Source organism: Engraulis encrasicolus, chromosome 21, assembly GCF_034702125.1.
Source record: "Engraulis encrasicolus isolate BLACKSEA-1 chromosome 21, IST_EnEncr_1.0, whole genome shotgun sequence".
Taxonomy (NCBI): Eukaryota; Metazoa; Chordata; class Actinopteri; order Clupeiformes; family Engraulidae; genus Engraulis; species Engraulis encrasicolus.
In genome coordinates this window covers 23,069,490-23,078,596 of record NC_085877.1, presented here as the reverse complement: position 1 = coordinate 23,078,596, position 9,107 = coordinate 23,069,490, and positions in this window count along the sequence as shown.

The window sequence follows — 9,107 nt, the reverse complement described above, 5'->3', positions numbered from 1 at the left end:
TATTAATAAGCATAGGAAGAGGTATATGTGTACCAATTTTCATGCTTTTACTCAAAAGTGCATGATCAATTCACCAATCCGCTGGACTATAANTAACAGGGCCGTGGGTATAAATACTGGACCGGCGGTGATTTTTGATACTGTGAAAAATCCGGGATATTTCCGGGAAAAATATCAAATCGGGAAGAAATCTTGAAATTTGTCAAAATTAGGGAGTTTCCCGAGTTTCCAGGTATGGGTTAATGGCGTGGCGGCGGCTCCAAACTCAAGCGAGACAGAGTTGCTTCCACCGAGCCATTTACCTCGTACAACCGGTCGACCTCAAAGTCCATTATCTAGCTTATCTGTCGTTATGGTAGAATACTTTTTTACTCTCTTACTGTCCGTAAAGTTTTAGGAACCATGTCAACTGCACCAGAATCTTGTTAGTAAGATAGCCGCGTCGCTATGCGGGCGTCGCATCTGGAATCATTGTTTGAAATGCCGACGTTGCGATTATTTAATTTTCCGTAGATGATGTGCATGGTTTCTTAGATACCGTCTGCATTTTAAGCGAAGGTTATATGCGTGTCTAACTTCGCCTTGCACGCTTGACGCGGGAATGGTTTTCAGGGATTCATGGCCACCACATCAGCCAATCAGAAAAGAGAATTCCGTTGTGCAGGCAGATAAAGCGAGTTAAAATGAACTCTTTTCAGTTAACATTTGGTCCCACTCCTTTGCATTCACGCAAGTACTATACTACTACATTACACATAACTTTTAGCAATACATTTCAACCTGGTCATTGTATTGCTATTCTGGCAAATTTATCAGGTTCTCTTAACACTAGAACTACCACGGAGGGGTAAATTGACCTTTTTACCTAAAAGCCCCACAATTTGGACCCCCTGCGGACACTCCTTTTGTTGTGGAAATGTGGCTGTTAGCACCTCACAGCTGTCACTTGAGACACAGAGTGTGTGTGTGTGTGTGTGTGTGTGTGTGTGTGTGTGTGTGTGTGTGTGTGTGTGTGTGTGTGTGTGTGTGTGTGTGTGTGTGTGTGTGTGTGTGTGTGTGTGTGTGTGTGCGTGCGTGTGTGGATCATTTCCAATGCCTGTTGAGTGCTGTATCTCTGCATCTTCGTTCCTTGGAGAGGAGCTTCTTTCACCACAAAATTCTTGAGGGAAGTGAAGCAGTAGTCCACATGCACTGGTATTTATCCATCTAACAATTGCCAGGTTGCATTCACATGAGTCGTTATGGTCACATGGCATGGGAGATTCACACGTTACAGTTTTTCTCGATTGGTTTGGCTAATTTCTCGAAACTGAGATGACATTCTCAAAACAACACGGACAAATCCCCAAACCAACTTGCAATTTCCCAAAACAGAATGGCATTTTTCATTGCTTTCATCAGATATCAAATGCTTTGTACATGTCTCAAATGTTTAGTACATCTCTGCAGATGGATATGTACAAATACCCTTCAGTTGACACATTCAGCATAGATTTAGCACATTTTCCAAATAAATTGACCTTGCTTATCTAAACGAATTAGACAATTCTCAGTCTAATGGTTGCCCTCTCCAAAACACGTCAGCATTATTTCATTGTGTAAGTCATCATATGCAAAGTGGTCTACGCAATTCCCAAAACAGCCAAGGACATCATATTATAAGAATTTCATTACATAGTAAATGTTCAACAGGTCGGATGGTATTGTAACTTTACTAGTTAGTAGAAAATAATTTTACAACCGTGTATACTACAGTTTCCTCTGTTATTTGGCTAATTTCATGACATTTTTTCAAACGACATTCTGTTTTGAACAATTGCTAGTTGCTTTGGCATTTGTCCATGTTATTTTGTGAATGTTATCTCTGTTTTGAGAAATGAGCCAAACCCATGAGAAACCTGTGATATATGGGCATTACTTTCTGTATATGAATTTACAGTAAAGAAAGTTACTGATAAATGTCCTTGGTAAATTCTGTGTTGTCAAACTTCAATGGTTTCACTCACTTTTTCATTTTTATACATAGTCGAAATCTGTTAGCTGAACGTAGATAAAACACCTAACCATTTTGACTGGCAGTGCTTACACAATGGCAAAATAACAATATATTTTGGGGGTACTGATGATATATGTGGGGAAGAAATTTAGTTTTGACACATGGGTAAACTGTTTTTGGGGTGATATTAGCGAGTGATGAGGATCCATGTAGTTATGCTGAACCATCCAGTTTATTTTGACAGAAGGACTAAATGAATGCAAATGAGCCAAAGCAATTGAGAAGGATCTATGCCATTTTGATGGTACTGACTATTTATATGTGAGACGATTTAGTGCTGATGCAAGAATGAGGTGTTTTGGGAGGTATATGACATTTTGCTAGTTATCTGAACTGTTGTGCAGAAGTGTAAGAATGTTTGGCCAAATGACCCAATGGTTATAGGAATGTCATCTCAGTTTCAAGAAATGAGCCAAACCAATCGAGAAAAATTCAACCATTATCTGGTTGCAGTCATATGATACGTCATGATCACATGGGACATTCACAAGTTCATTGATGACTTATATGAAGAAAATGTGCTGACATGTTTTCAGGACAACCATTACACTGAGAATCAACCAATTGGGATAGATCAGTAAGGTACATTCATTTGAAAATTCTACTAAATGTAAGCTGATTGTGTTAACTGTACACTCTAAAAAGAGCTGGGTTATTACTTTGACTAAACCCCTGGGTCAATTGCTTTTCTATAAAAAATGGGTTAAATATAACCCATATTGGGTTATTTTTCTGACCCATTACCTGGGTTATTGGCCAAACCCACATCAGCACCCAGGCCCTGGGTCATTTCAACCCTGTAATCTAAGTTATCTTTTCAACGATATTTGAATTTTGAATTTTACCGGTCGCCATTGCCAAAACGGCTACCGGGCTACCAAAGTCCAGAAGAGAGGACATCGGATGGCTTATGGAAGCATTGTTTCGGTAAGTGTGCGCTTTTTATGTATATAAACTTGCCATATATTGCTTTTCGCGGTGTAAATGTGCGTCAGTCGTGAGTTCCTGTTTGTGGAAAGCAAAGGCACATTTCATAGAAAGTAAACACATTTCGAGTAATAGGAGGAAACGGTATTAACTAGTCTTTTAAGGGGAGCAAATGAATAAGCACTTAGTCATAACTGCAGCGGTTTGCTGTCCTGTGGTGGATATGGGAATATAGATGCTTTCTTTAATGAATTTTACAAATGTAGGCTAAGCTTACATTTCATTGGAAAGTTACATGTTCCTCCAGCCTTCGTCCAGGTTCTGTCAACGGTGGTTAGTTAGCTACGGTAAGTCATAATGTTAGCCCTTCTGGGATTCATTTGGTTGCTATTTCGCTTAATATAGCTCATAACGGATGGTTGGCTGCCAGGTTGGGCGGATACTTTTTTAGGTAGATTGGCTAAGTGTGTCCACTACACAGGCGATACCTAATGCAGGACGCTAAACTGACACAAATCTGACAAATGATATCTAGCCGCTACTTCACCTGCTCAACCCAACCGAGAATGCAATAACGACAGCATTTTCGTTCGGGGGGCAGGCTGGCATCTGAAGACTGTCTTCGGTTACCACAAGTGTCATGTTAGTTCTACATCAGGGAAGTCGATGAATTTTCTTCTTTGTTGTATCACCTATAACTAGTTTTGTGGGTGCAAGTGCTTGTGTGACTTCGCCTGCGATATTCTGAGCTCACTGCGAGTCCGAACTCTGATAAAGGCAGAGGGAGAGCTCGCGCATAATATTACCGGCAGGTGTTAGTCAGCCTGCCATCAGCAGCTAAGGTGCTTAAATAAACTTTTGATGGCATTTTTTGTTAAAAGTTGGCAACCATGATTAAGAAAAGTGGGCAACCATGATCAGCATGGGCTAAGGTTTCAGAATCACCTGGTTGCCAACACGGAACTTGACCTTTAAGGTCAAATATGAAGGTCAAGAGGTCAACCACGGTCAAATAACAGTGTTATTTAGTTAAAAATTGTTACAAAGTTGTTAAAAGTGGGCAACCATGCCAGAAGCCATCAGCCCGGACTAAGGATTCAGAATCAACTTGTTGCCAACACTTTAGGGTCAAATTTGAAGGCCAAAAGGTCAAAAACAGGGTATTTTCTTGCTAGTCTTTGTTGGGAACTGTATATTCATGGAATTCTTTTTCAAAAGTTGGCAACCATGCCAGAAGTTATCAGCATGGGCTAAGGCTTCAGAATCACCTGGTTGCCAACAGGAAACTTGACCTTTAGGATAAAATCTGAAGGTCAAAAGGTCAAAAACGGTCAAATAACAGTACCAATATGTTATTTAGTTAAAATTGTTTTAAAAAAAGATGTTAAAAGTGGGCAACCATGCCAGAAGTCATCAGCATGGACTAAGGATTCAGAATCAACTTGTTGCCAACACGGAATTTGAGCTTTAGGGTCAAATTTGAAGGTTAAAAAGGTCAAACACTATGTATTTTAAGGTTTGACTTTTTGGGGGACTGTGTTCGTGGAAGTTATCAGCATGGACTAAGGTTTCAGAATCACCTGGTTGCCAAGAGGGAATTGACCTTTAAGGTCAAATATGAAGGTCAAAAACAATGTGTTTTCTGGTTAGTCTTTTTTGGGGATCTTTATATCCATGGAATTATTGTTTTCAAAAGTTGGCAACCATGCTAGAACGTATCAGCATGGACTAAAGTTTCAGAATCACCTGGTTACCATATGGAACTTGACCTCTAAGATCAAATCTGAAGGTCAAAAGGTCAACCGAGATCAATAAAAAATCAGTTTTTGGTGATGTGCTTTCATAAAATAGTTGTTTGCATGGTACTGTATATTGAGGCCTATAATTTAATGTTTGATTTGGCTTATCATGGTGGGGCTCTGGCCTGTCATCCTTAGACATTCATCATAGCTCATTAGCATAAAATTAATTTAAACTTGTATTTTTTTAATTTTCATTCTGGTCATCTCAATTACTTTATTCTTCTTTGTGAAGCACATTAAGCTGCTGGTATGAAATGGGATATGCCTTGGCTCACCAGTGAATTTGCTTCTTTCCATAGAAAAAAATAATGACTTCAGTTATTTCTGATGTGTTTCAAATGGTTATAGCAATGAAGGACACTTGCTGATTTGCTATATGTCATATCATGGTTAGGAAATAACCTACAGTAAGAGTAGAGCAAGTATTGCACACTTCTCTTGATGTTCTCATGACTACTGTAGAATGTTCTGTTGCAATTTCCCAGGCTTGAGTTTTTGTGTCACCTGTATAAAGCACCATGCTTATCTTTGGGTATTGATCGACTATTTTCAGAAGACAAAAAGGCAATTGATATGTTACCACCAAGTGATGCATATGGATTGCATCTTGCATCAGCAAATCAGCAGGCAAATGTATGGCTGCAGTCTGACAAAGAACATATTAACAAAGACACTGAGGAGACAGGTGGTTGGAAAGTTGTAGACTTGATGGCTGTGTGGTAAAGGAAACCTCCAGTTCCACATAGTAGCTTAGGACTGATAAGATGTGGTTGTAGAACCAAGTGGCCAATACATGCCTGCAGTTGCCTGCGGAATAGACAGCCCTGTATACCTGCATGTGATTAAAATGTAGAATGTTTAAACGCCATAGATCTGGATGACATGATCTGGATGACACAACCTTTTTGTAATAACAGCAACAATAGCTCCTTTAAATACATAAATATCCAGTATGTACTATCACATTTGAATTTGAATTATTGTTTTAATTATTATTGAAGTAAAGAAACAATATGATCAATTACATTCTTGTTATTGACAATTTGCAATAATCACTTTCACTCATACCCTAATAATAAAGACTATATAACTTCTAAATATACAGTCCCCTAAAGTATTGGAACAGAAAGGCAAATTTCCTTGTTTTTGTTGTTCACTGAAGACTTGGGTTTAAAGGGGCTTTAAGTAGAATTAAAAGGTTAATTAATCACTGTCCCGAGTCATCTGATACTTACAGTAGGTGAAGTGTGACTCTCGCGTTCACTTCCACCGTCCACTGTCAGAAAACCCCAAATGCAACTTTTGACACCGCTGTCCGCTTCGGGAGAAACCTCATCAAAACAGTGTTTTATTTTCTTTACAATTATTTGTTCCAATACTTTCACTCACCTAAGATGATTTAAATAATATGAAATATCTCCTCCAGGTACTAATTATTCAATACATAATGCAAACAACTTGTATTTTATGAAAGCACATCACAAAAAAACAAAACATTTTTATACCCCGGTTGACCTTTTGACCTTCAAATTTGACCTTAAAGGTCAGGTTCCATGATGGCAACCATGGACCATGAAACCTTAGTCCATGCTGATAACTTCTAGCATGATTGTCAACTTTTGAAAAAGAATTCCATGAATATGAAGCCCCCCTCCAAAAAAGGCAAACCAGAAAATGCATTGTTTTTGACATTCAAATTTGACCTTAAAGGTCAAGTTCCATGTTGGCAACCAGGTGATTCTGAAACCCTAGTCCATGCTGATACCATCTAGCATGGTTGCTTACATTTGAAAAAGAATTCCATAAATATACAGTTCCCAAAAGAGACTAACCAGAAAATACATTGTTTTTGACCTTTTGACCTTTAACCCTCTAGCTACCATAACGGCCGTGAACGTCCGGCTGGATCTGTACCAGAACGGCCGCGGCCGGCCGGAATATTTTCATATGAAAATATGATAAATGATATATTTTCATGCAGTTTTTCCAGCTTTCAAACACTTTAGCTCAATATTACAGACCCTCCTCGATATACTTTCAGTATAAAAACTATATGTTTATATTATATTATTTTTCAGTATTTAGATTTTATTACGAGATGCGCCGCTTTATGCGATTTGGTAATCTGTCGTCAATTCAAATGACGGCCGTCCGAGATTGGATGGCTACAAACACAACCATTCTGTTTCTACAACCAATATACACTAAATATGAAAACTTCCAACCCTCTTCAATCTATTTTCATGGTCAACAGCACATGTTTATGACTATTTAGGCTATTTTAGATCATGTTGTTTTATTAGGCTTATGATATGGTGTTCAACTGTGATGAGTTCTGCCATGGTCCTAAATAGCAAACACAACTGTCCATCCGATGTCTACACGCTACATATTAAAAATGTAAACTGTCTTCGGTGTGTTTTCAGAGTCAAACCATATGTTGGTATCCAACTATCTTAGTTTCCTGGAACAACGACCAGCGACAGCTCTGCGTAACAGCGCATCTGGAAGCGCAGCATGATAGGCTACTCATTTTGCGTGTCAGCTTTGGCAAAGCAGTCATGGACTGTTACTACTCCACGTGTCCTTCATAAAAATGTGCGTGAAGACGTTGAGTTGAATGCTAACTTCCAATAATAGCCTACCAACGTGGTGTTTGTAGCACTTAAATTCCGTATTACTCGGTGATGCCTGGCGCGTCTTACCTGTGCCAAATTGGGAGGGTAAACATCCTTACAGCTCCATTCATGTCCTGTCTGCTCGCGGACACTTCTACCGTTATCCTTACACGTCTTTGGCATGGTTTAGTTCAAACATTATTAGCTAGTGTAGTCCATTACAGTTATACAGCTTGAAACCGCTTGAAAACAGGACTTTTGGGTAAACGACATTTGTTGTCGTCACATGATCATTGTTCAACTTTGACCCTGGATGGATGGATGGATAGACGAAGGATAGATAGATAGATGGATAGAGAGATCAATAGATAGATAGATAGGCCTAAATATATAGATATATAGATAGATAGGCCTAGATAATATCGGATTTTATCACATTTTTATCATTTAATCCACATTAAAGGCACTCTATGGGAATACTGAACAATTAATTATCCATAAATGATATACCATTTGAAAGTGTGTTTTCTCTACTTTAATATGAAAGTAACTTGTAATTGACACTTTTCATTTATTTTCAAGTTATTTGACATTATTTAGAATATGACCAAAATGTCAATTTTTCCTTAGAATTCCTGGTAGGATTCCGGCCTATTCAAAAAAAATTCTGGTAGCTAGAGGGTTAAATTGACCCTAAACCTCAAGGTAAGTGTTGGCAACAAGTTGATTCTGAATCCTTAGTCCATGCTGATGACCTATGGCATAGTTGCCCACTTTTAACATGTTTTTAACATTTTTTAATTAAATAACACTGTTATTTCACCGTGGTTGACCTTTTGACCTTCATATTTGACCTTAAAGGTCAAGTTCCGGGTTGGCAACCAGGTGATTCTGAAACCTTGCTGATACAGCCCATGCTGATAACTTCTGACATGGTTGCCAACTTTTAACAGAAAATGCCATCAAACAAATATTTTTGGGGCTTGGCAGGCTGACTATGTGGTAAGTCGCATCATGTGCTTGGTCAGCTTGCTTGCGCAAGAAAATGTTGTCGCGACAATGGTGTGTTTGTGTCAACTGACGTTTCTTATCACGGCTCGTATGTGCTATGTGCTTTGCTTGTTTGGTTAGCGTCGTAGCTTGTGTAGCCTACTACATAACTGTTTGATTACCGTATGCGGATGAAGCTGGCTGCGTGGAAAACTGTTTACATTCACCTGTCGTTGTGTTCCAAAATCATAAGGCTTTAATGCGGAGGGTTATAGTTAGCCAATTTCTCTCTTTCACGAGCAGGGATTTGTTGCTTTGTTGACGCTACAGGGAAGTTTCATGGTTTAAAGAAAGTTGTGGCTAGCTCTATCCATCATTTGCACTGACGTCACAATATTGCGTAATCATTTTCGCTGGACGGCAGAAGTACACATTCGTACATAGGAATTATGCAGACGAAGACAACTTTGACCATAAAATACCAACGAAACACGCAGTTCTTTTATTTTTTTTAAACGGGATATGTACCTGGCGTTATCAGTCTAGGTTGGCCACGGTGGATGTGTTCAAATCATAGATTTATTCAAATGTATTCTGCTCCACTAGGTGGCATAACCGGGACGGGTGGTACGGGAAACTGGGAGAAGAAGAGAAAATTGTTGCTTGCTTCCAGCCATGAACTTACTCTGCCTGCGATGTATTTTTTTTATCCCG